Raw genomic sequence first — 27,241 nt, forward strand, 5'->3', positions numbered from 1 at the left:
TTGAAAAATATATCAACTTTTAACCATTCATACCGCATCTTATACACCGCACCGCACATATGACCGCAAAAATGAGGTGCGGTGTGATTATGGTTTTGGCTAAATTTTAAACTGCACTGCACCGCACATGTGACCGCAAAAATAAGGTGCAGTGCAATTATAATTTTAGCTAAACCGCACTGCAAAGTACGGTGCTAAAAATGGCCCAAAACCACACCGCACTGTGAACACCCCTAGTTGTATTTGTAGGTTCACGTTACAATTAAGTTAATTTTTTGTGAAATATGTAATATTAATCTTTGCAAAATATTTAGAACCCTTAACACAAGCTTTTATGGCTAAGTTGCTTTTAACACTAAACTAATTGAATATAGTCCAAGAGTAAATGACTTAGTAAATTTCCAAACAAACATACTACACTATACAAGTCATGGCAATATAGCAATGTAAAGGAAATAAAGAGAAAAACATGCAAAGCACACTAAACACCAAAAAGTGTATAGAAAGAGGAAAACCCAAGCCTCGGGTGTAAAAACCGAAAACCTCTCCCCTAACTACCTATTGAAAAGTTATAGTACATGGATGACTATAAACCCTCCAAGCCTATAAACCTCTCCCCTAACTTCCTGTGTACTTGAGTCCTCCAAACTCCAGCTAGCAACCAACTTCACAATCCATTTCTTCACTTAACTTCCCGGAGTTATCACCGTTGAGCCGCCAATGGAAAGCCACCAAAGGATTTGGATTTTGATTATGGCTTCTCAAGTATCCAATGCCATTCAATCACTCACTAGTTTTGTGTATAGGTGAGAGAATGGTGGTTACGAAATCTCAATCAAAGCTTTGAAAGATATGGAAATGAGAGAATAAGAGTTATAGTTTTTCTCAAGGAAAAAGGCTCTCTCTTATGGTATTCTACCCCAATTAGCATAAGAACCTAGGAAACAGTACATATCAACAAAAAAAAAAAAATAACAATACAAATAACTTTTGTCATTGAATAAAGCCAATACTACAAACATGACCTCTCATGTTGAATCATTAAGGTTGCGATTGGCATTGGCTGAAAAATGTAGCTTTTTTTTATTCTTTAGCTTATTTTTGCTGCTATTCATGAGTCATATTGCACTTTTTGGTACTATTCAAAATTACTATTGTACTATTTCAGCTAGTTTTTAGCTTTATCTACAATACTTTCAGCAAAAAGTTGTCAAATTCAGCTAAATAAGTTTTTCCAAAAGGGACTCTATTCTTATAGTGACTTTTCTGCAGGTTAATGAATTATGCCAAAAGATTCCAACGTGGAACTTGCAAAGAACTTGCTTTTTCTCAAAATTAATTTGATACTCTGAGATCTGACCTCCCAAATACACAACAACACACCAAAACCACTAAATCAAATTCAATGCAATAAACAAAAACCCACATACTCAATTCTTAAAATTTAGCAACCCAGATGAAAAAAAATACAATAAAGTTACCTTCTTGGGATCGAGAGGTAGCTTGAGAGTTGAGAGTGAAGGAGGGGAGTGTGTCGGCAGTGTCGTGGATCGAGAGGTAGCTTGAGAGTTGAGAGTGATCTGAGAGTGTTTTGTAATTTATGAGATTAAATTATTCTCTCTTTCACTAGTAAAAAATTTCTTTTTCTATAGAATAAAAAAATCCAATCAAGCATCCGTCATCAATATTGAAAAAAACATATTAAATTCATATCACAATGCAGTGTGTATGATAAATCATTAATAAACAGATTTCATTAAATTCATATCTCACTGCAGTGTGTATAATAAACCCATGCGGCCGCCTTACACCCCAACCAAACTTGTGAATAACAATATTGGAGGTGAGTGCCTAATTGAGTTTTTTATTTCAAAGGGACCAAGTTATAAAATTATATGCGCGTGTATACATACATACATACATATATATAGAGAGAGAGAGAGAGAGAGAGAGAGAGAGAGAGAGAGAGAGAGAGATAGTAATAATCATTTGAAAGTGTTATAGTAATATACTAGGAAAGTTATATACTTCCTTGTTGCCTTGATTGCTTTTAAAAATTTATATGGCCATGGATTTCTAATTTCTTTCTGTATTCTTTTAATTATTTAAAAGTTGAGTTTATAGCAAAAACTTAAAGTTTAAAATTGAGAAAGAGTCAGGAGATTGAGGGGAAAAATGTAGTTAAGGGATGAAGATGAAAAAGGTTAGTTCAGGGATGAAGGCGCAGTAGGGATTTAGTGCTGTGTGTTTTATTAAATAATTATTATTTTAAATTTAATATATGGCACCCATTAGTTGAATTGTTGTGAGAAAGATAAATTCTATTTGAACTTAAAAATTGTTGTGATATGGGAAAATTAGTGCCGGGAGTTTTATTTTTACCATGTCATATTTTTGTTTTGTTTTGTTTTTTTATTTTTTTTGTTTTATACATTTTTTTTGGGGGGGAGGGGGTGGAATAGAACTAGAGACAACTCAAAAACTAGTGAATTAGGAAACACTACAGATACTCAATTATATTATAGAGTTATAGTCTTTGACCAAAAAAAAAAAGTGTAATGAGGTTATACTTATCATTGTAAGGGATGAGTTTATACTTATCTCATTGGGGGAAATTATTCTAAAATTTTGTAAGGGAAAAACTAATCTACTCCTATTTTAAAGGAGTTTTTGGTGAGGTAGGGGGGCAATTTCCCTCCCTACCCCCCTTGGCTCTACCCCTATCAGCAGGGGTCATAGCTCCCCCCGCCCTCCAAAGTATTGGGGACTGTTTCCAACTGATTAAGAAAACAAAATATATTAAATCCGGTCAATTTGAGTTTACCATATAAATATATCGATAAAAGTTAGAACTTATTGTACATATAATATACTAGACTCATCACACGCGTTTTGTGCGTATAATAATGAATTTTTTTTTTTTGTTTAGTATTATAATATTTAAAAGTGATATATAAATAGTGGGTTCCAATATAGTTAGCCCCCATCAGGAGCGGACGTCATAAGTTGAAACTATCTCTAAAAAAAAAAGTGATATATAAATATAACCGTGTAATTTTTTTTTTTTTTTAAAGTAAGGTAATGTGAAATGGTACTATAAAATGAGATAGAAATAGTGTCCTAAGTTTTAGGTCGAATGGAGAAGATAAAGAAAAATGCCTAAAACTAAGGAACAATAAATTACTATTTTAACCAATTTATGTTTTTTAATTTAAAATTATTTAACTAAAAGATATGGGTATTTTAGAGAGTTTAAGAATTTGTGCAAGCATACTTTACCATGCAAAATATTGAAAATCAAACAGAAGATTCTCTTATGTATAATATAAATTAAGACTCTTTAATTAAAAAAGTAAACTGATATCCCTACCGATTAGTTGACTTAAGCCAAGCCTACAATTTAGACAGAAGTATCAACAAATGGTTAAGCCCAATCCAAGTTTCTCTAAAATTGAACTGTGATGCTGCAGTTGGAGAGTATTCATGTTGTACAGTAGTGGTTGCCAGAGATTGGAGAGAGAATTTGGAGTTTGCTTGTACAAAGCGAGTGGACACCGACATCCCTGCTCAAGAAAGGGTTAATGCTATTATGTGAGCTATACAATTATCTTCCGACTTGTCAACTTCTCTGTTTATCATAGAGAGTGATTCTAAAAGATACATTGAGGCCATCAAATTTGGAGCAAATCAATCACGTTGAGGCTTATTAAGTTTGTAAAGTCAATTAGGCCTGTAACTGAATCTAGTGTTAATGTCTTTTAATTGGGTTCAAAAGGAAGCTAACAATGCTACTCATGTATTAAGCAAATGGTTTCTTAGCAATTTTTTATATGGTAGTTTTGATTTGCGTTTTAGCCCTCCTAGTTTTGTTGAATTAATCTTGAAGGAAGCATCTCAAGCTAGTTTGTAACCTCTGCTCTTTAATACTTTTTATTCAGAAAAAAATTACCAGTTATCTAACTATAAAATAAATTAATAAATAGATAAAAGAAAGAAAGAAGACTTCATGTACAAGTGATAGGAGAAGAAAAAAGAAAAATGAAAATACCAAGAACCAACATAGTTTGCAAGAACCCTTCGGATTACAACGTGAGGTAGGATGGTTCCTGCCCTGCATATCTATATGTGAACCGGTTGAATTAATTGTTCTAACTCATATGCCATTGGGAGCATTGACTATATATCTATTTAGGACTTGAGAATCTAAATGATCCGTAATGTAAATTACTTGCAGGTTTTCTTACATCTCCAGTACTAGGGTCAAATTGGTGTGTGTGGCACATTTAATAGGTTTCATATCGTTTGATGATCCAAATTGATGGCTATGCCCAAAATAAATGTAAATATTATTGATTATTGAATGACTGACATACATTTTGTTTGATCTAAATTATAGCCTTAAATTATGTGTTTCATGATTTATCCATATGTCAATACCATTACCATAATTTTTTTACTCTTTTATATTTTTCACAACTTAAAAACATTTTTTTTTATAAATAAAAAAAAAAATTCCAAATCTGCACACTAGTTGTATCCGCATTGACTCATGCTAGTTGGGTGTATTTCAGGTTGATATATTGAGTAAATTGATGCATCCCAATCTTGTCACACTAATTGGATCCTGCCAAGAAGCTTGTGCTCTCATCTATGAGTATCTCCCCAATGGAAGCCTTGGAGATCAACTTAGATGCAGGGACAAGATGGCCCAATTATCATGGAAAACTCGAATAAGCATAGCCACTGGGTTGGTGCCGTGTACTCATCTTTCTTCATTCCTCCGTACCTATCGGCATAATACATGGTGATTTGACTCCTGTCAATATCCTCCTTGATGCAAACTTCGTTAGCAAACTAAGTGACTTTGGTATTTGTCATCTTTTACCTCATGATCAAAGTTCAAGGAACACAGCACTAGGCACTTTTGCATACATAAATCCTGAGTTCCTTTCAACAGGAGAGCTTACTTTAAAGTCAGATGTTTATTCATTTGGAATCATATTATTGCAGCTATTGACTGGAAGGCCAGTCTTAAGAATAACAAAGGATGTGCTACATGCATTAGATGCTGGTAAGTTGAAAGAGCTCCTGGATCCTTTGGCTGGAGATTGGCCATTTAAGCAGAACAGTTGGCTTACTTGGCTTTGAGGTGTTGTAATTCAAAGCAAAAGAACCGTCCAGACCTTGGGTCAGAGGTCTTGACAGTACTTGAATCAATGAGCACTACATGTGGAGTCTCATCCTCAACCTTCTTGGGATCTGAAAAGAATTTCAAACCTCCTGCATATCTTGTGTGCCCCATCTCTCATGTAAGTTTTTTGGTTTTTCAATTGATAAATCAATCTCCCTCCATACCACTCTAGTAATAATATTCTACTAATTATATAATAAATCACTAATCAATATAACTCTTTAAGCATCCGAAACCCTTTCTCATTGCCTGTAATATGATTACTTACAAGTTTCTCAAGTAGTTATTATCTCGTTGGCAAAAGGTTTTTCTGCATGTGCCTGTCCCCATCTATTAGGGTTTAGGAATATAGCTTTGATTGGAAATCTCTATTTCTTCTTGGAAAGTCTTTATGCTAAAAGCCTATTTAATTGGAATATTTATTTCTTTTTAACAAAGGCATTTATTTTAGGATAAAACATATCTGACCCTGTGGTCTAATCACAACTCCTATGGTATCTAATTGTTCTAATCAATTAATTCTGTTCACTTCCTGTTAAGATCAACAATAAAAATTAGTCATGTGAGAGTAATTAGATACCACTGGCTCACTGGGGACTCAATTAGAGAGAAATATGTGTGAGTGTACGGGTCCCTTGCATCTAATATGACCAACTTCAGTTGATGATTTAAACAAAAGGTGAAGTAGACAATTGAGTTCCACAAAGTGTGAATAGAAAGAATTGGAAATCCAAGAGGTTTCAACAAAACTACATCAAACCACAGGGGGTATAAGGCCATTTTACTCTTTCTTTTATTTGCAAACTCGCAGGAAGTCATGCAAGATCCACAGGTGGCAGCGGATGGTTATACTTATGAAGCAGAGGCTTTGAGAGAATGGCTGGAAAGTGGTCATGATACTTCACCAATGACAAATCTTAAGCTTGAACACTGCAATCTTTTACCCAATTATGCTCTTCGCTCTGCCATTCAGGTGTGGCAGAAAAAGCATTGAAATTCTATATTATGTTCTTTCTTGTTAGTTATACACACTGTTTTGTACATAGCTTTTGTTTTTCTGATCAACAAGGTTCAACCTAAAGCTTCGCATTTTCACATGAATGAAAATTTGCAAGGAAGCAAGAAAGAATTTACTGTAAAATGATAAAAAGAGAGAACAAAAGCATGTATCATATATTCATAGTTATATGAAATGGATAGTAAACTTATTGAAGTTTTAGCTGGGCGAGTAATGAATTCTGTGTGCTCTTATGCTTTTCATTTGGCACTTAATTAATATATATATGCATGTGTGTGTGTGTTGAAATATTCACATGTAGCATTGTTATTTGATTAGTGAAGACTTATATTAGATACTAATAAGAAAAATAAATGATTAATATGACATAATTGGGCTCATACCCATTGGCTTAAGCTTTTGGGTCAAATGATGTCTCTATATGTTATATTAATATCCTAATTGGAGTCTCCCCATGGTGCTGTCTCCCCAACAATAACATTCAGTTTCAACATGGTATCAGAGCTTAGTCTCTAGAAAAATTTCATCCTTTCTAACGTCATTGCCACAAACGGTGTTTTGTTGCCGCTGCGCCCTCTACCATTCGATTCGAGTGAGAAAGCACTCAAATCAAAAGATTGAAGAATGAAGAAATCAACGTTGACAAAAACACCCCAAAACTCTTCTGCACACACCTACACACACTGGTAGAAGTACCTCGCAGCACACGTGCCTCACATGCCCACACCCGCAATCATCACAGCCCTCGCACACCATCATGAGCTCGCATACCCCACGCATCAGCATGCAACACCCCACACATGTGACACATGTCACAACTCCTTGCTGCCATGCTAGCCTTAACATAGCAACATTGACATGACACATACATGGGATTTGGTTGATCTACCTTTAACGAAGTTTGTTATTGGGTATAAACGAGTCTACAAGATCAAGACTCACTCAAATTGTTATTTGAGTTGTATGAGGAACATCCTGTGGGCAAATGGTTCACACAAAAATATGGGGTTGATAATAAGGAGACTTTTACTTCTGTTGCTCACCTCCCCTCTATACGCATACTTATTGTAGTTGCTGCCTCTCAACATAGGCATTTTTCCACATGAATGTCCAAAATGTTTTCTTCAATGGTAATTAAATGAAGAAGTCTACATGCAGCCTTCTCTTGGTCTCTCACATTCTCCCCCACAATGTATGACTTCTTCATTCTGTGTTATTATATGGACTCAAGCAGGCACCTTATGTTTGGTTCTAGCACCAAGGCCTGAGCCTTGGCTGACACCACTTTTGAGCTTTTTTGGATGCGATTATATATTGCGACATTCGTAGCAGGATTCAAATTTCCATAATGACAGTTTTCATGGGTGGACTAGACATATCAAGATTGACTGCTGTTGAGACTGATGCAAGCACTAAACGGCAAAAGGGCTTAAACGACAATCAAGGTCAAAGACAGAAGAAGAAAACGACACACCACAAGGATAATACTTCAACACGCGTGAAAGAAAGAAAGCAAGTGAATTAGAAATTAGAAGCTCCTGCTGTCATGTATTCATTGGTGTAGTCATAATGGTAGTTATACTGTTAGGATGGTTGTTAGAATAGTTAGTTAGAGTTGTTATTTTTTGGCGCCTTTTGCATCTCTGTTTGTACATGTATATATAGTAACAATTGCTTGTAAATTAACACTTATTTGATTTCAATGAATTAGAATCAATTCAGAAATTCTCTTTCACCGTCTAGAAACTTCTTTCTTTACAACTGCCGTTCTATCTCCTGTCATCTTCTTCAAGCTATAATGTAGCTTCGCTTCATGTAATCTCGGCACCAATTTGTTGACATTTTTACCAAGTCTCATCCACAAGGGTGCTTTATTGATAGCCTCCAAAACTCAAGTTAGTTTCCTATAGTCCACTTTGTGTTATTGTAATTCTATACTTACGTGTTGGCTTTACAAAACCTTGACTTAAATTTCAACAAAGTACTCACAAAAAAGAGGGAAGTGAAAATTTTATTAGAATACTTTAAACTCACAAACAAAGAGATCAGGCTACTGCCTTGAGAGCTTATGTTGAAGGGGCGGGGGGCATGGCTCCAGCAAAATTTTGATTTTTTTAAATATATATATATATAATTATTTTAATGTTTTCAAAATTTAGTCTACAAAAATAAGAGTTGGCCCCCCAAAGTATTTGAATTAGTCCAATGATGCTTTTTAAAAAAAATAATTGGTCTAATAGTTATAGAGACATAACTTTATTTTTCGCGATTCTATTTTTTATTGTAAAATATGTTCTTATATTTGTTAAATATGTGATAAAGTTTGATATCAAACATGTTTGAATTTATCTTTTTTAACCTGTTATGTGGTGATTAATAAGTCATTGACTCATTAAAAAAATATTGTCACTAAAATTACACATGAAATATCTCTTTAATTGCCACATAATGGGTTAAAGCAAAATAGCTTCAAATATGTTTGGAGCCTAACTTATTCTTCCAAGTTTTGGATCATTCATTTTTTGAAAATTTCATAAGTTCAATTGATCGATTTTTTACTTACATTAGTATAAAATTTAATAATTTGTATAGAAAATGAAACTTTTTAAGAATTTCACTATGAAAATGGTAAAAATGAATTTTATTAATTTCATGAAAGATAGTCATCAAACATAATTTTGATTAAAAATACTAAACTCTTTTTTTTTTTTTTTTGTTGGGTGTGTGTATATATATATAACTTATCAAATAAAAGTGTATATAATAAAAAAGTGTATATTTATGTATATGCAGGAGTTGTCTTGATAAATATATTACTGCTGCTTCTTGGCCCCCCAAACAAAAATTTCTGGCTCCGCCCCTGACCACTTCAAACATTATGTACTACTAGTTCTAGACTCAGATCTATAGTTCCCTCTGTACATGGTAGAATTACTCAAAGCATAATATATTCTTTCATTTTCAACACTCTTATCTCTCTTCTTTAAAATTGGCGTCTTACTTGCAATCACAGAAATGTACCACCAAGGAAACCACCCCTCATCCAGCACATTCTCCAAGTAGTCCAAGCTTATAATCTGCACAAGCTGGCAACTCCCCGCTTTCATAAGTCATGATAACCTTGAACCCATTTCTGATTTCCCTAACAAAAAAAAAAAAAAAAAAAAGCATCAAAAGAAGACCACCCAGCTCAACACGCATGCTAAATAAGCAGAAAGATAAGATTTCTTCAACCTCCATATATCCCTCCACTGTTGAAACTACAACTTTCATATTCCATATACAGCAGTCCATTCTGAGTATTTTGTCAGCAGTACAATAGAAGACGCCGGTATAAGTATAACACAGCAAATAACCCAACAAAAATATAGTTACTTGTCCTAAATAGAGTTACTCCTAAATAAAGTGAAGATATACTACACCTGTATATGACACCACAAAAATTATGTTTTGAAAACACGATTTTAGTTATAATTGTGGAATTGTGTTTTTAAAACATGATTTTATCATTTCGCAATTATTATTAAATATTTTTTTTGAGTATATTCTACAGTATATAACTTAACAATAGTTAGCAAATATATTATATGAGTAAATATCACAATGATAAAGAAAGACTAGTACCGGCTAAGAGAAGAATGGTCAACCCTTTGTACACCTTGACTATCAAACATACCCTTTCTTCTTGACTCTGAAGCAATTAAATTAGAGAATATGACTAAATAACGTGCACTTCGTGGAAGTTGTCACTTGTAATTGGAAGATGCTGGGTTGCAACTTGGGAAGTTCTATATGAACTATTCAGATAGAGTATTTCCCAATATCTTTTCTTTATTTAGAACTTGGAAGATTAAATTCTTAGTGCTCTCTTTCTTTCTTTCTTTCTTTTTAGTCATCTTCTTTGACTCCACTTACGGATGATTGAATAATTTCTCTCCTTCTCTCCTCCACCATGTTAGCATTATTGGTCTTTAATCTGAATCTAATTAAATTTATTGCAAAACAGTCGAGAATAATTGATTCTATGGACACATTCAATTTCATACTTTATTGAGTTGTTGACTTATAACAAGGACAACACCACCTTCACATGAATCTACTATTGATACTCAACAAATTATGTACAAATCATATATTGACACCACATTTTGTGTCAATTTCAAGTGAATTGGTCAACAAAACAAATTTAAATAAAAATTTAGAAACTTGTAGAGGAGAAAAAAATAAAGCGTGGAGTGATTAAAGTTGAAAACCCGTTTTGAACAAATGTGGTTTCGTGAGAATTGCTTGAATTATAATGTAATGTTTCTTAGAAAAAATAAGAAGGATTAAAAACATTCTCTTATTCGCTTCTTTTTATGGAATTCCAACTTGTTTTTATACAGTGGCGACTTTAGGATTTTTTTTTTTTCTAGGAGGTTCAACGTAAATAAAAAATAAAATGATTTTTTTTTTTTGTACATACAACTTCCATATTATATACAATAATCTAAAATAGTATTCTAAATACAATTTAGTATATAATACAACTATATTGTACAATAATATAAAAAAGTTATTAATAGTTGAAAGGTTTGATAAGCTTTGGGGTTGATAAGCCGAGGATAAGGGAAGATAATAACAAACTAGCGATAGTTCCCAAGGAGCCGAGCCTCCTCAGAAGGTATTATGGAAGGATGGAGCCCAACTATCTCGGGAATATTATAGAATAAAAGTTATTAGAATGTGTCTTTCTCTTTCTCCTTAATTCTAAAACAAAATACACATTCCAAACACTCACAGTCAATCACATCATTTACAAAACCTACAAATCCACAACGTCTGACTTTAACATCAAAATCATAATTCTCATTGTCACTCAATATAAAATGCAAGCCCCTTTTCCTTGGTTGTAGCTAACTTATAAGAGTTAGGATTAGATGAGACAATAATGTTAAAACTAGATAGGTGTCGCCGAAAGATTGAAGATAAATGAAATTGTTTTTGGTCTGTGTGTTTTTGAAATGAGATAGCATGAAGGACTATGAGTAGGTATATATAAAAGGGTAGAAACGTAAGAGGTGAAAATGATGAATTAAAATGCAAAAAGTTTTGTGTGTATCTATGAGGGATGAAAAGTCTTGAAACATTGAACTAAAGGATACTGTTGGGAAACTCCGGTTGATAAAATTAACAAGTTTTAAACCCAAGTTGTTAATTAGATTTATTATGAATAAACCTTATTAAAACAAACAAATATCAATATCATGTCAAAATCATGCACAGTGGAATAGTAAATAAGACAAGATATGATGACTCGGGAAAACCAATGAAATAAACTAGTTTTATAGTAAAAAAAACCTGGGGGGAAACCTTCCTGAAAAGCAATTCACTATAGTAAAGAGAAGTTTCAAATCTAGTACAAAACCTTTGTCCCTACACTCTACAATCCTCGTAGATAAACTTACAGCAGAAACCTTCTATTATTTTAGAACCTCTGAACTCTTCAATACATGAATGACACCCTTTTGCACGAATCCCAGTACGTGACTAAATAATGATGCACGAATCCTAGTACGTGACTAACCAATGATGCACAAATCCCAATACGTGACTAACTCTAGCAACTTGAAGAAGATGTTGTTGGCTGCAAAGTTCTTCACTTCATTAGCAATGAAAATCAAGAAGTACTTGGTTGCAAAACCCTAAGGCGCAAAAGACGCAGTAACTTCTTACAGAGAGAAAAAGGCACTCGGTCACTTTTTCATATGTTCTCTATGTGCATACCCACTGTGACGACCTTTAAAACAAGCCTTATATATGTCTAGGGTTGTGAGAAAAGAAACTCTACACAAATATTTCAGCATGGGCCAAAAATTAGATCTGGGAATTCTGATTTTGTAGATCTAAATAGATTCAGCTTCTGTCAAGCTTCCTTCATTAAGTCTCGATAGATTTTCTGTTGAGGTATTTGTCGAGCTTTAATGAACAATTTTTTTTCACTTGTTTCTTAATCCAATCTTCATGGCTTTACTACTTGGCTTGAACAACATGTTGCTTGAAGTACTAAACACATCCTAGATCTACCCAATCACAAGTAAAGTGCATTTTGTCAAAGGATTAGTCAGTTACATAAAATATGTTCTTAACAATCTCCCCATTTGGCAATCTGTGACAAAACCACAAAAAAACAAATAATCATAAGAGAAGTCTTAAATCACTAAACTCATAACCACTTGTTGCATTACAAAATAAATCTATTCTTACTACAAACTCTTGAAAAACTTTGCAAGAAAAGAGTTGACAACATGATAGACTTTCACAACCTGTCTTTTTGGAATACTTAAACAAAACTCATCGAGGCATTATGTGTGAAACAGAAATAAAGATTGCGTACATAAAGAAATATGTGTATAAAGAGAGAAAAGACACAACACATGTAAAGATAGGTGAAGAATACATACATCATATATATATATATATATATATATATATATATATATATATATATATATATATATATATCAAAGATAAGTACAATATATGTAAAAATGGTCACAAGACCAATGTACAAGAAGCTAAAAGAAGCTCCTAAAATAACAAGGAGGTAAACACTCCCCCTAACAAGATGAAACACAACTCCCCCTTACAAAGACATATATTTCTCCCCCTAACATGTAGAATCTTAAAAAAAAACCACATATTCTCCCCCTTTTTCTCATGATTGACAAATAGTACAAGAAGCTATAAAGCTTCAACCGAGAAACATAAAGATGATCAAGGGGGCACAAGGAATCCATATAAATGCATAAATGTAATGAAACAAGATGTTATGTATGACAAGATAATAGAAAGATGCAAAACATGTGAAAAAAACTGCATGCAAGAAGGTCTCGACAGATCAAGAAGCTATCAAGCTACTATCGAGAGAAAACCCATAAATCTTGATGGATTGAGGATCTATCGAGAATCTATCGGGCAGACAGAGAGCTCAGAAATTTTGGCTCGATGGATTGACCTAGCTATCGAGAAGCTATCAAGGTCAAATCCAAAAATCTCGATAGAAGAAACTTGTGTCGAGCAGCTATCGAGAAGATAGAAGCAAGGTTTTCCAAGGGAGGAAAAACACACAAGATGAATGCAACATGCAAGTAACTCAAACAGAGATCCAATCAACATACTAAGCTCTCAAAACATCTCTCAACATATATGCAAAGTATTTAGAGATCCAAAAACACACATACACACTAAACAAGTCTAACCAATTTTATATTTCAAAAACAAGTTAAGACAGTTTAGTGAGCATATATTAACACATGTATTCCTTGTGATGGTCAAATCACATTGTACCTGCAGATGTATCAAAAGTAGCAAAGAGTATACGTGTTGTGTGTGAAAACATAACAAGTGTGCACAAGTTTCTCATATTATGACGATTTGATGAGAACATCTAATACACTCACACACAATTATAACTGTTTGATGGAGACTATCACTTTCGAGGTACATCTTATAACTCCCAAATCTCTTGAAAACATGCTTGCAACCATATTTAAAAGTATTTTGATTATTTTTGCTTTTATATTATTTGCATATTTTCTTTATGAACATATCATGCATAGACATATATAAAGAGAGAAGAAATACCCAATTATGTACGCCAAAAACATCACAATTTTGCTACACCAAAGCACACAAATGTTATACATGATTGGTGAGGTTTAGTGGTGAGATGGTTATTTATGCATTTCTCTTAGGATTTTTTAGTCATTCTCATCAAAAAGAGTGATATGAGTGTTAAGTATAAGAGATTACTTAAACGTAATCATCACAAACACAAGCCACAAAACTCATTTATTTAGTTGTGCAATAAAGTGCTCATCTAAGTGACGAGATACAAAGTTTAGAAATTTTGTTTCAATGGCCTTCAAAGGTACACAAGTACCAACATACACAAACACACACTGCTTTTGTAATTTTTCTCTTTTTTTTTTTGAAAAACAAACAAAATAAAGACTAAACAACCAAACAAAAACAGACAAACATCATGAAAGCATGAAGATAGATACAGATGCATGAAAGCATGATTCCAAAAATATATAAGAAATCAAGCAAGAAAGTCCTACTATAGATAAAAAGAATTAAAGTAGAGGACAACAAAAAAGACAATTAAATCCTAGGCTCCTTTCTCACCCACACAACATGAGTCTTTAGCTGTGCAGATGAAAAGGTACGTGTCCTAGTATGTCTACTAAAGGACATAGAAGAATTAGAATTCTCCTAAAATTGAGTTAAAAAGCTTAAAATTTTTAATAACTTTCCAAACAAAGGTGTAGTTCGTTGAGAGAAAACTTATGACCATTTGGACACTTGCTTTTAAGGATACAACTTTAAACAATTAGGACAAATGTATCCAGAAACACCAAAATGGTGACAACCATGACCAGTTTTAGGACTACTAAACTTCCTAGAGTGAGGTCTAACAAAGTATTTAGAATTAGACAAATCAGTTATAGAATTCATACCTTTATCACATTTCTCAGATTGGGGCACAAAAACAGTCTTTGATTCAGAAGCTATGGAAGAGGAGGGGCCAGAGGAAACAACATATCCTAAGCCAGTCTTATCAGAACTAGGCTTTTGAGCACTCAATACCTTATCAAGCTTTGCACTAGACATCTTCTTCATTTGAGTTCTAGCTTGACTAAACTCAACCTCAAGATTCTTAACCTTCTCTTCTAATGTGGTGTTCTCCACAACAAGAGTCTTAACTAACCTTGTAGTCTCATCTAGTTTGACTAAGAGATCAACTTTTTCAGTTTTTACCTCATTAAGCTCTTTTCTACAAAGATGAGAAGTCTTTTCAGATTTTATAAATTCAGTACATAGCTTATCATAGTCTTCCTAAAGGATTAACTTCTTAGGTACTTCATCATCAAAAGAATCCTCATTGTCACTAGCACTCTCCACAATCACCTTATCGGTTATTGTAGCAAAAGCCATAAAGTGACCATATTCATCTACATGCTCATCAGAAGAGTCATTCTCAGTATCACTCTAGGTAGCAACCGACCATTTATCTTTTGACTTCTTAGTCTTTTCCTTCATAAGATAGTTTGGACACTCTATCCTCATATGACCAAAACATTTGCACTCATGACATTGGATGAGGGGTTTCTCATTTTTGCCCTTCCTAGAAGATTTAGATTTCCTAAGAGGTTTGTCCTTATCATTTTTCCTATATTAAAGAATCTTGATAATCTCATTAGCTATGAAGGTTAGATCCTCATCCTCATCTTCATCTTCAGAGTCATCAATCTCTTCCTTTATACCCTTAAGGGCCAAGTTTTTACTCTTTCCACATTTTCCCATTAAACCTAATCTCATCTCATAGGTTTGAAGGTTCCCTACAAGCTCAGTTAAAGGAATTTGATCAATGTCCTTCACTTCTTTAATGACTGTGATCTTGGCATGGAATCTTTCAGGTAAGGACCTAAAGATTTTCTTAACAATTTTGGGTTCTGCAATAGACTATCCAAGATTGAAGGTAGAATTCACAATATCCTTTAGTTTAGCATAGAACTCAATGAATGTCTCATCCTCCTCCATCCTTATTTCTTCAAAACTACTAGTGAGTCTTTGAAACTTCACAGTCTTTACTACATTGGTACCTTCATATGTGGTCTCAAGAATGGTTCATGCTTCCTTGGCAACTTCAATGAATGATATTTTCTTGAATTCCTCATTGGTCACCCCCACAAAACAAAGAATTCAAGGCTCTACTGTTATCCCAATCCACCGGCGCTTCCTTTGGCTTAATCCAGCCAACTTCAATAGCTTGCCATACATTTTCACCTAGAGCTTGCAAAAAAGCTTTCATACGAACTTTCCAGTACGCATAATTAGTGTCATCAAATAAATGAGGAATTAAAAGAGATTTTCCATAATCCATGACAACGAAGGTCAAGGATCACACTCAGGAAATTAATCCAATCAAAGTGTGCCTACTCTGATACCACTTGTTGGAAAATTTAGACCCCGATTGATAGAATTAACAAGTTTTAAACCCAAGTTGTTGACTAGATTTATTATGAATAAACCTTGTTAAAACAAACAAACATCAATATCATGTTAAAATCATGCATAGCGGAATAGTAAATAAGACAAGATATGATGAATCAGGAAAACCAATGAAACAAACTAGTTTCTCAGTAAAAAAAAAACCTGGGGGGAAACCTTCCAAAAAATCAATTCTCTATAGTAAAGAGAAGTTTCAGATTTAGTACAAAACATTTGTCCTTAGACTCTACAATCCTCGTAAATGAACTTACAGCAGAAACCTTTTACCGCTTCAGAACTTCTGAACTCTTCAATACATGAACGTCACCATTTTGCACGAATCCCTGTACATGACTAACCAATGATGCACGAATCCCAATACGTGAGTAAATAATGATGCACGGATCCCAGTACGTGACTAACTCCGGCAACTTGAAGAAGATGTTGTTGGTTGCAAAGTTCTTCACTTCATTAACAATAAAGATAAAAAAGTACTTGATTACAAAACCCTCGGGCACAAAAGACGCAGTAACTTCTTACAAAGAGAATAAGACACTCGGTCACTTTTTCATATGTTCTCTATGTGTATACCCACTATGACGGCCTTTAAAATAAGCCTTATATATGTCTAGGGTTGTAAGAAAAGAAACCCTACACAAATATTTTAGCATGGGCCGAAAATCATATTTGAAAATTCTGATTTCGTAGATCTCGACAGATTCAGCTTCTGCCGAGCTTCCTTCATTAAGTCTCGATAGATTTTCTATCGAGGTATCTGTTGAGCTTTGATGAATAGTTTTTCTTCACTTGTTTCTTAGTCCAATCTTCATGACTTTAATACTTGGCTTGAACAACATGTTTCTTGAAGTATTAAACTCATCCTAAATCTACTCAATTACAAGTAAAGTGCATTTTGTAAAAAAATTAGCCAATTACATAAGCCCTAGAAAATCTCCCATTAAAAACCACACAACATCATTTCGGGTCGGGTCGGGTCATCATCTGGATCAAACACAACTAGGCTCCACAAAGCCCAACAAAAGTATATTTGTAATTTTAAAAAAGTTAAAAAAAAAAAAAAAGGAAGTTGTCATACTAATAGTGTATCAAAATAGTAAGTAAAAAAGTAATGCAAATTTAGTTAGATTTAACACCATAAACATGTAGAGGAAGATCTTCTATCCACACCATTAAATCATTAATATATCTCGCATGTTTAGTTAGATTATAAGTTACAGAATTTTCCAATCGATAATATGTGAGAAAAAAAAAATCAATAAAGATATTTGTAAAGGACTTTGCAAAAGTGTGTTTAGAAGGCTAAAGATTCATCCTCACTTCTCAAGGCTTTGATGAATTCGATAGATTTGTTGAGGCAATTGGCATCAATGTTTAATTGAAAATGCTAGAGCTACAAACAATTTTTTTTTAATACAAATAGTTGATATTGTGAGTAATTATTAGTAAGTAAAAAAAATGACATAAGTAATGAGATCAAATGAGAATCAATAAAAATTTATCACATCAACTTTGTGTAAAAATATTGTTAAATTTTTTTTTATAGCATTACTCATGCTTAATATATGTTAATCATTTAACTTATTTAGAAAAATTTTAGTGGTTGGCCATAAAAACAAATAAAAAATTTGGTCACAACAATAACTTATAAAAAAACATTTGTGAGGTTCATCCCAAAAATTTCATTTATTTTACTTGCTCTTTATCTTCTATAAATAAATCACATTGTCACTTTAGAAATGCACCAGTACTCACCCTTCTTCCTCAACTTCCTCTTTTCTCTCTTTCATTTTTTTTCCTTCTCTCCTTTCTTGTTCCCTTCCCCAACCCTCACCTTCTCCTCCAGTGGGGTCCTCAACCAAAGCATTATTCTTTGTGCTCCACGGCCTATCCTTCATGGCCAAGCCTTTCTCTCCAGTCCCTGCTTAGAACACTCAAGGACGATATAGAAAATGATGTCCTTGCCTTTGTGGTATTGGTATTGCTGCTTTCGTTCAAACACTAAAGAGGTGTTTTTTTTTTTCAACACCTTAATTTTTTTTTTCAAAGCCAGTTTTTGTTATTTCTTAACTTTTTTTTTTTTTTTTTGAGATTGGCCAATTTTTGGCCAATCACAATCACTTCAGTTTTAAATTCCCTCTCAACTTCCCTCAACATATTGTCTAGCTTCTTGACAACAACATATTTGTTATGACTTGATGCTAATACCCCTTTATTGTGAAAAAAAAAAAAATTACCCAATACTTTTTTTTATAGAATTTACCCAATACTTGATTTCTTGAAAGTAAAGTATCATACAAAAGAAAAAGATAAAGATAAAGATAAATTACTCCACAATCCTCACTCTAAATACTAATTACTATTTTAAATATTTATAATCCACTTAATAATATAAAATTTATAAAAGAAAAAAAAAGTGAAAAAAAAAATTTACCTAGTATTTAATTTCTTGAAATTAAAGTACCATACAAAAAGAAAAAAAAAAGATAAAGATAAATCACTCCACAGTCCAAACTCTAAATAATAATAACTATCTTAAATATTTATTATCCACTTAATCATATAAAATTCAAAAAGAAAAAATATTTTACCTAATACTTTATTTCTTGAAAATAAAGTACCATACAAAAAGAAAAAAAAAAAGATAAATCACTCCACAATCCACACTCTAAATACTAATTAATATCTTAAATATTTATAATCTACTTAATAATATAAAATTTACAAAAGAAATAAAGTGAAAAAAATTACCTTGTACTTGATTTCTTGAAAGTAAAATACCATACAAAAAGAAAAAAAAAAAAGATAAATCATTCTACAGTCCGCACTCTAAATACTAATTACTATCTAAAAAATTCATAATCCACTTAATCATATAAAATTTACAAAAGAAAAAAAAAAGTGACAAAAAAATTTACCCAGTACTTGATTTCTTGAAATTAAAGTACCATACAAAAAGAAAAAGATAAAGATAAATCACTCCACAATCCAAATTCTAAATACTAATAACTATCTTAAATATTTATTATCCACTTAATAATATAAAATTTACAAAAGAAGAAATTACCCAATACTTTATTTCTTGAAATTAAAGTACCATACAAAAGGGAAAAAAAAAAAGATAAAGATAAATTACTTAACATTCCACACTCTAAATACTAATTATTATCTTAAATGTTTATAATCCACCTAATGATATAAAATTTACAAAAGGAAAAAAAATAAAGTGAAAAAAATAACTTACCCTGTACTTGATTTCTTGAAAGTAAAGTATCATACACAAAGGGGAAAAAAAAAGATAAAGATAAATCACTCCACGGTCCACACTTTAAATACTAATTACTATCTTAAATATTTATAATCCACTTAATAATATAAAATTTACAAAAGAAAAAAAAAAGTTTACCTAGCACTTTATTCCATGAAAGTAAAGTACCATACAAAAAGAAAAAAAAAAAAAAAAGATAAATCACTCCACGGTCCACACTCTAAAAACTAATTAGTATCTTAAATATTTGTAATCCACTTAATAATATAAAATTGAAAAAAGAAAAAGAAGTGAAAAAAATTATCCAGTACTTGATTTTTTGAAAGTAAAGTACCATACAAAAAGAAAAAGAAAACAAAAAAATAAAGATAAATCACTCCACAGTCTACACTCTAAAAACTAATTACGATCTTAAATATTTATAATCCAGTTAATAGTATAAAATTTACAAAAGAAAAAAATGAAAAAAAAAATTACCTAGTAAAAAGGAAAAAAAAAAAAAAGATAAAGATAAATCACTCCACAGTCCACACTCCAAATACTAATTACTATCTTAAATATTTATAATCTACTCAATAATATAAAATCTACAAAAGAAAAAAAAGGGAAAAAAAAGGTTTACCCAATACTTGATTTCATGAAAGTAAAGTATCATACAAAAAGAAAAAGAAAAATCACGCCACGGTCCACAATCTAAAAACTAAACAGTATCTTAAATATTTGTAATCCACTTAATAATATAAAATTTACAAATGAAAAAAACAATTATCAAGTACTTGATTTTTTGAAAGTAAAATACCATACAAAAAGAAAAACAAAAACAAAAAGGTAAAGATAAATCACTCCACGGTCCACTCTCTAAAAATTAATTACTATCTTAAATATTTATAATCCACTTAATAGTATAAAATTAACAAAAAAAAAAATAATAAAAACTTACCCAGGACTTTATTTCTTGAAAGTAAAGTACCATACAAATAGGGAAAAAAAAAGATAAAGATAAATCACTCCACAGTCGACTTAAATATTTACTCACTTAAATAAAATATTTACTCACTTAAATAATTACTATCTTAAATATTTATAATCCACTTAACAATATAAAAAAAGTCAAAGATAAATCACTCTACAGTCCACACTCTAAATACTAATTATTATCTTAAATATTTATAATCCACTTAATAATATGAAATTTACAAAATGAAAAAAAAAATTTATCTAGTACTTAATTTCTTAAAATTAAACTAACTTACAAAAAAAAAAGATAAAAATAAATCATTCCACATTCAACATTCTAAATACTGATTACTATCTAATATATTTATAAGCTACTTAATAATATAAAACTCACATAAGAAAAAAAAGTGAAAAAAAAATTTACTTAGTATTTCATTTCTTGAAAGAAAATTACCATACAAAAAGAAAAAGAAAAGAAAGATAGAGATAAATCACTCCAACGTCAACACTCTAAATACTAATTACTATATTAAATATTTATTCAGATTTATTTATTTATTTTATTATTATTTTATGGAATGATATATATAGCTAAGATGAGTTAAAATCATCAATCAACTCAATAATTGCGTGGGACACTTAAGCGTGGGCTGTTAAATAAATGCTGCTGACATATGCAAGTTTTTTTTTTTTTTGATAAAATGTAAATTGTACCCTCTAAATTTAACTAAAATTTATTTACTTATCTATTTTTTTAATTTTGCTTTGATTCAATTAAATTCTCAATTTTCAAATTTACTCAATAGATTTTACACATTTTTTCAAGTGAAAATAAAAAAAAATTATTACAAAATTTTAACAAAATTAAACAACATACCTAAATTAAATAAATTTGAAACTTAGAGAACTCAATCGAACGAAAATAAAATTAGAAGACTGAAAATAAATTACAGTCAAATTTAGAGGATACAATTTATATTTTAGCTTCTTTTTTTTTTAAACAATATTTCAATAGTTGGGAGTGGGGAGTTCTAAACTTTAAATGTTTTCGAAAACACTAGTAGATATTAATACCTTGAGCCACATGGCTTTTCGCAATAGTTTTAGACTTAAATGGATTGACTTCAATTAACGACAAAAACAAATTCTTTAGATGCAGTTCGTAGATTTCTTAGTTAAGTTAAAATGCATAGTTATATTGACCAATAAAATATATTTAAAAAAAATTGTTTTTCAATTGTTTGAATTTAAGTTATATTGACCAATAAGTTAAAAATTGTTTGAATTTAATTAAGAAACCTCAGATACCTCTCCTAAGGATAATGATAACTTTTTATCAATGATATCATTTTCCTTGTACACAAATTATAACATATATCAATTGAGCAATTATGATATAGGAAATACCATGTATTATAACGTACTGGTAACAAGGCTTTGCATGGATTAACCAAGATGTCAGAGGTGTTTTTGATTTTAGTACATAGATAGAAGAAACATTGTATATTATTGAGCGCTTTATTGCTCATGATGTATTGCTTTTATCCTCGTATAAATAAATCTTTCAAAAATTTTATATAAAAAGGGTTTTGTTATGATATAAGAAACACCGTGTATTATAATGTGCATGATGGTGACAAGGTTAAGCGTGGATTAGCTCAACATATCAAAGGTCTTTTTAAATTTGGGCATGATGAGGTGAGATTTATTTATTTATTTTATTATTATTTTATGGAATGATATATTTAGCTAAGATGAGTTAAAATCATCAATCAATTCATTAATTGCGTGGGACACTTACCCGTGGGCTGTTGAATGAATGCCACTGACATATGCAAGTTTTTTTTTTTTTTTTTTGCTGAAACATAAATTGTACCTTTTAATATTAATTGAAATTTATTTATTTATCTATTTTTTAATTTTGCTTTGATACGATTGAATTCTCAATTTTCCAATTTTCTAAATAGATTTTGTATCCGTTTGGATACACTTTGCGTTTTGCAAACGCGTGTTTTCTCCTTTTTTTTTTTTGCAGGACAACGTTTTCACTATTACGGCTACTGTTCATGCACTGTTCATAAACAGTAGCCACAGTTGTTGCCTTTTTTTCGTGAACAGTGCACTCGTGCACTGTTCATGAGACCTAACAACTTCACTTTTCAGCAACTTTTTCATTAAAAATTGGTCCCACGGTACTATTCACACGTTTAAAAATTATTTTGCTACAGTGTTTTCAGTTTTCAGTTTTTAGCAATAAGTTCTATCCAAACAGACCCTTTATAGATTTTTTCATGTGAAAAAAAAAATTTATTACAAATTTTTAATGAAATTATACAACATACCTAAATTAAATAAATTTGAAATTTAGAGAAATTAATCTAACGAAAATAAAATTAGAGGACTGAAAATAAATTATAGTCAAATTTAGAGGATACAATTAATATTTTAGCTTTTTTTTTAACAATATTTCAATAGTTGGGAGTGAGGAGTTTTGAACTTTAAATGTTTTCGGAAACACTAGTAGATATTAAAACCTTGAGCCACATGACTTTTGGCAACATTTTTAGACATAACTGGATTGATTGCAATTAACGACAAACACAAATTCTTTAGATGTAGTTCATAGATTTCTTAGTTAAGTTAAAATGCATAGTTATATTGACCAATAAAATATATTTAAAAAATTATTTTCCAAAAATAATTAAATTAAATGTAACATGTGTTTGAATTTAATTAAGAAACCTCAAAGACCTCACCTAAGGATAATGATAACTTTTTATCAATGATATCCTTTTTCTTGTACACAAATTATAACATATATCAATTGAACAATTATGATATAGGAAATACCATGTATTATAACGTACTGGTAACAAGGCTATGCATGGATTAACCAAGATGTCAAAGGTGTTTTTGATTTTAGTACATAGATAGAAGAAACATTGTATATTATTGAGCGCTTTATTGCTCATGATGTACTGCTTTTATCCTCGTATAAATAAATCTTTAAAATTTTTTATAAAAAAAGGGTTTTGTTGTGATAGAAGAAACACCGCGTATTATAACATACATGATGGTGACAAGGTTAAGCGTGGATTAGCTCAACATATCAAAGGTCTTTTTAAATTTGGGCATGATGAGGTGAGATTTATTTATTTATTTTATCATTATTTTATGGAATGATATATTTAGCTAAGATGAGTTAAAATCATTAATCAATTCATTAATTGCGTGGGACACTTACCCGTGGGCTGTTGAATGAATGCCACTGACATATGCAAGTTTTTTTTTTATTTTTATTTATTGCTAAAACGTAAATTGTACCTTTTAATATTAATTGAAATTTATTTATTTATCTATTTTTTAATTTTGCTTTGATTCAATTGAATTCTCAATTTTCAAATTTTCTAAATAGATTTTGTATCCGTTTGGCTACACGTTGCGTTTTGCAAACGAGTGTTTTCTCCTTTTTTTTTTTTTTTGCACAACAACTTTTTCACTATTACGGCTACTGTTCATGCACAGTAACCGCAGTTGTTGACTTTTTTCCCGTGAACAATGCACTCGTGCACAGTTCATGGGACCCACAAACTTCACTTTTTAGCAATTTTTTCATTAAAAATGGGTCACACGGTACTATTTACACATTTATAAATTATTTTGTTACAGTGTTTTCAGTTTTCAGTTTTCAGTAATAAGTTCTATCCAAACGGACCCTTTATAGATTTTTTCATGTGAAAAAAAAAATTATTACAAATTTTTAACGAAATTAAACAACATACCTAAATTAAATAAATTTGAAATTTAGAGAAATCAATCTAACGAAAATAAAATTAGAGGACTGAAAATAAATTACAGTCAAATTTAGAGGATACAATTAATATTTTAGCTTTTTTTTTTTAACAAAACAGTTGGGAGTGAGGAGTTTTGAACTTTAAATGTTTTCAGAAACACTAGTAGATATTAAAACCTTGAGCCACATGACTTTTGGCAACATTTTTAGACATAAATGGATTGATTGCAATTAACGACAAAGACAAAATCTTTAGATGCAGTTCATAGATTTCTTAGTTAAGTTAAAATGCATAGTTATATTGACCAATAAAATATATTTAAAAAATTATTTTCCAAAAATAATTAAATTAAATATAACATGTGTTTGAATTTAATGAAGAAACCTCAAAGACCTCACCTAAAGATAATGATAACTTTTTATCAGTGATAAGCTTTTCCTTATACACAAATTATAACATATATCAATTGACCAATTATGATATAGGAAATACCATGTATTATAATGTATTGGTAACAAGGTTATGCATGGATTAACCAAGATGTCAAAGGTGTTTTTGATTTTAGTACATAGATAGAAGAAACATTGTATATTATTGAGCGCTTTATTGCTCACGATATATTGCTTTTATCCTCGTATAAATAAAATTTTCAAAATTTTGATAAAAAAGGATTTTGTTATGATATAAGAAACACTGTGTAGTATAACGTACATGATGGTGACAAGGTTAAGCGTGGATTAGCTCAACATATCAAAGGTCTTTTTAAATTTGGGCATGATGAGGTGAGCTTTATTTATTTATTTTATTATTATTTTGTGGAATGATATATTTAGCTAAGATGAGTTAAAACCATTAATCAATTCATTAATTGCATGGGACACTGACCCGTGGGCTCTTGAATGAATGCTACTGACATATGCAAGTTTTTTTTTGTTTTTGCTAAAATGTAAATTGTACCTTTTAATATTAATTGAAATTTATTTATTTATCTATTTTTTAATTTTGCTTTGATTCAATTGAATTCTCAATTTTCAAATTTAATCAATGGATTTTATAGATTTTTTCCTATGAAAATAAAAAAAGAATTTATTACAAATTTTTAACGAAATTAAACAACATACCTAAATTAAATAAATTTGAAACTTAGAGAACTCAATCGAATGAAAATAAAATTAGAAGACTAAAAATAAAGTATAGTCAAATTTAGAGGATACAATTTAAATTTTAGCCTTTTTTTTAACAATATTTTAATAGTTGGGAGTTAGGAGTTTTGAACTTTAAATGTTTTCAGAAACACTAGCAGATATTAAAACCTTGAGCCACATGACTTTTGGCTACACTTTTAGACTTAAATGGATTGATTTTGATTAATGTCAAAGACAAATTCCTTAGATGCAGTTGGTAGATTTCTTAGTTAAGTTAAAATGCATAGTTGTATTGACCAATAAAATATATTAAAAACAATTATTTTTCCAAAATAATTAAATTAAATACAACATGTGTTTGAATTTAATTAAGAAACCTCAGATACCTCACCTAAAGATAATGATAACTTTTTATCAGTGATATCATTTTCCTTGTATACAAATTATAACATATATCAATTGAGCAATTATGATATAGGAAATGCCATGTATTATAACGTAATGGTATCAAGGCTATGCATGCATTAACCAACATGTCAGAGTCGTTTTTGATTTTAGTACATAGATTGAAGAAACATTGTATATTATTGAGCGCTTTATTGCTCATGATGTACTGCTTTTATCCTCCTATACATTAAATTTTCATAATTTTTATAAAAAAAGGGTTTTGTTATGATATAAGAAACACCGTGTATTATAATGTACATGATGGTGACAAGGTTAAGCGTGGATTAGCTCAACATATCAAAAGTCTTTTTAATTTTAGTACTTGGATAGAAAAAACATTGTATATTATTGAAGCTTTGTTGCTTATTATGTATTGATTTTATCCTCGTCTATATAAAATTTTCAAAAATGTATATAAAAAAAGGTCTTCTTAATAGGTGCTTTTAAAACATTTATTAATAGACTATTTTAAGAAAGTTTTAAAACAAATATATGGAAATATAAAAATCTATCAAAACCCCAAGGTGTTGTTGATTTAATAGTTCCTAAGGCCTCATTATATCCATGAAATCTGTGTTCAAAACCTCTTACTAGCATCTCAAGGCCACCCCTATGAGATTCTTTCTGGTAATAACTTATTAAATGCGGGACTGGGAGACTGCATACATTTGGGGAAATAGTCAAATACTTGAAAAAGTCTGAATATCCTGGTTCATCAAAAAAAATAAAAGCTGTTAAAATTTTTTTTTTTTTTCATAAAAAAGTTTCAAAAATATCTCCTAAACCAATAATTTTAGGATATCTATTAACTTTTCCCTAAATATATGTAAATAAATAAATAAGTGTCCTTACTTCAAATTGTGTAATTTAATCATATTATACTCTTAGGATCTTTTAGAGACGTTAGAAGAATAAAAATTTAAGGTTCTTTATTCTATCCCTCATTTCATTTTCATGTACCAATATCCTATAGAAAACAATGTTGCCGGAATATTAAATACTATTCTTGCCGTCGTTTCCAAGATTTCTCAATAAGGTAAGCAATATATTTGACCTTTTTATTTTTTTTCTGAGAAGAAGATATTTGACCATTTAAGATTCCCTATTTAGAATAAATTCTTACTTAGTTTTTTTTTTTTTTTTTCATGGTGGGATCGTTGGAATATTCCTGCCGGATATCCAAAGGGGATAGAATCAATGTGCCGCTCAGGCCCGCCCAGCTGCATTCCGTAGACTTTTTGAGATAAGCTCATAGCTGGAAAGCAAGGAGACACACAAGTAAGGTTTTGATGTTTGAAGTTTTAACTACAAATATGAATTGAACCATAATATATGTCATTACACAGTGCTTTTCTTTGACTTATA

The 27,241-nt window shown here is 30.8% G+C and overlaps 1 pseudogene; it reads left to right on the top strand.

Moving 5' to 3' along the window:
- The first annotated feature begins 1,794 nt into the window (after window positions 1-1,794).
- LOC142640247 (U-box domain-containing protein 33-like) lies at window positions 1,795-6,246 on the top strand (annotated as a pseudogene).
- The last annotated feature ends 20,995 nt before the right edge of the window (window positions 6,247-27,241 follow it).

The sequence above is a fragment of the Castanea sativa genome, chromosome 6 (genome assembly GCF_040712315.1).
Source record: "Castanea sativa cultivar Marrone di Chiusa Pesio chromosome 6, ASM4071231v1".
Taxonomy (NCBI): Eukaryota; Viridiplantae; Streptophyta; class Magnoliopsida; order Fagales; family Fagaceae; genus Castanea; species Castanea sativa.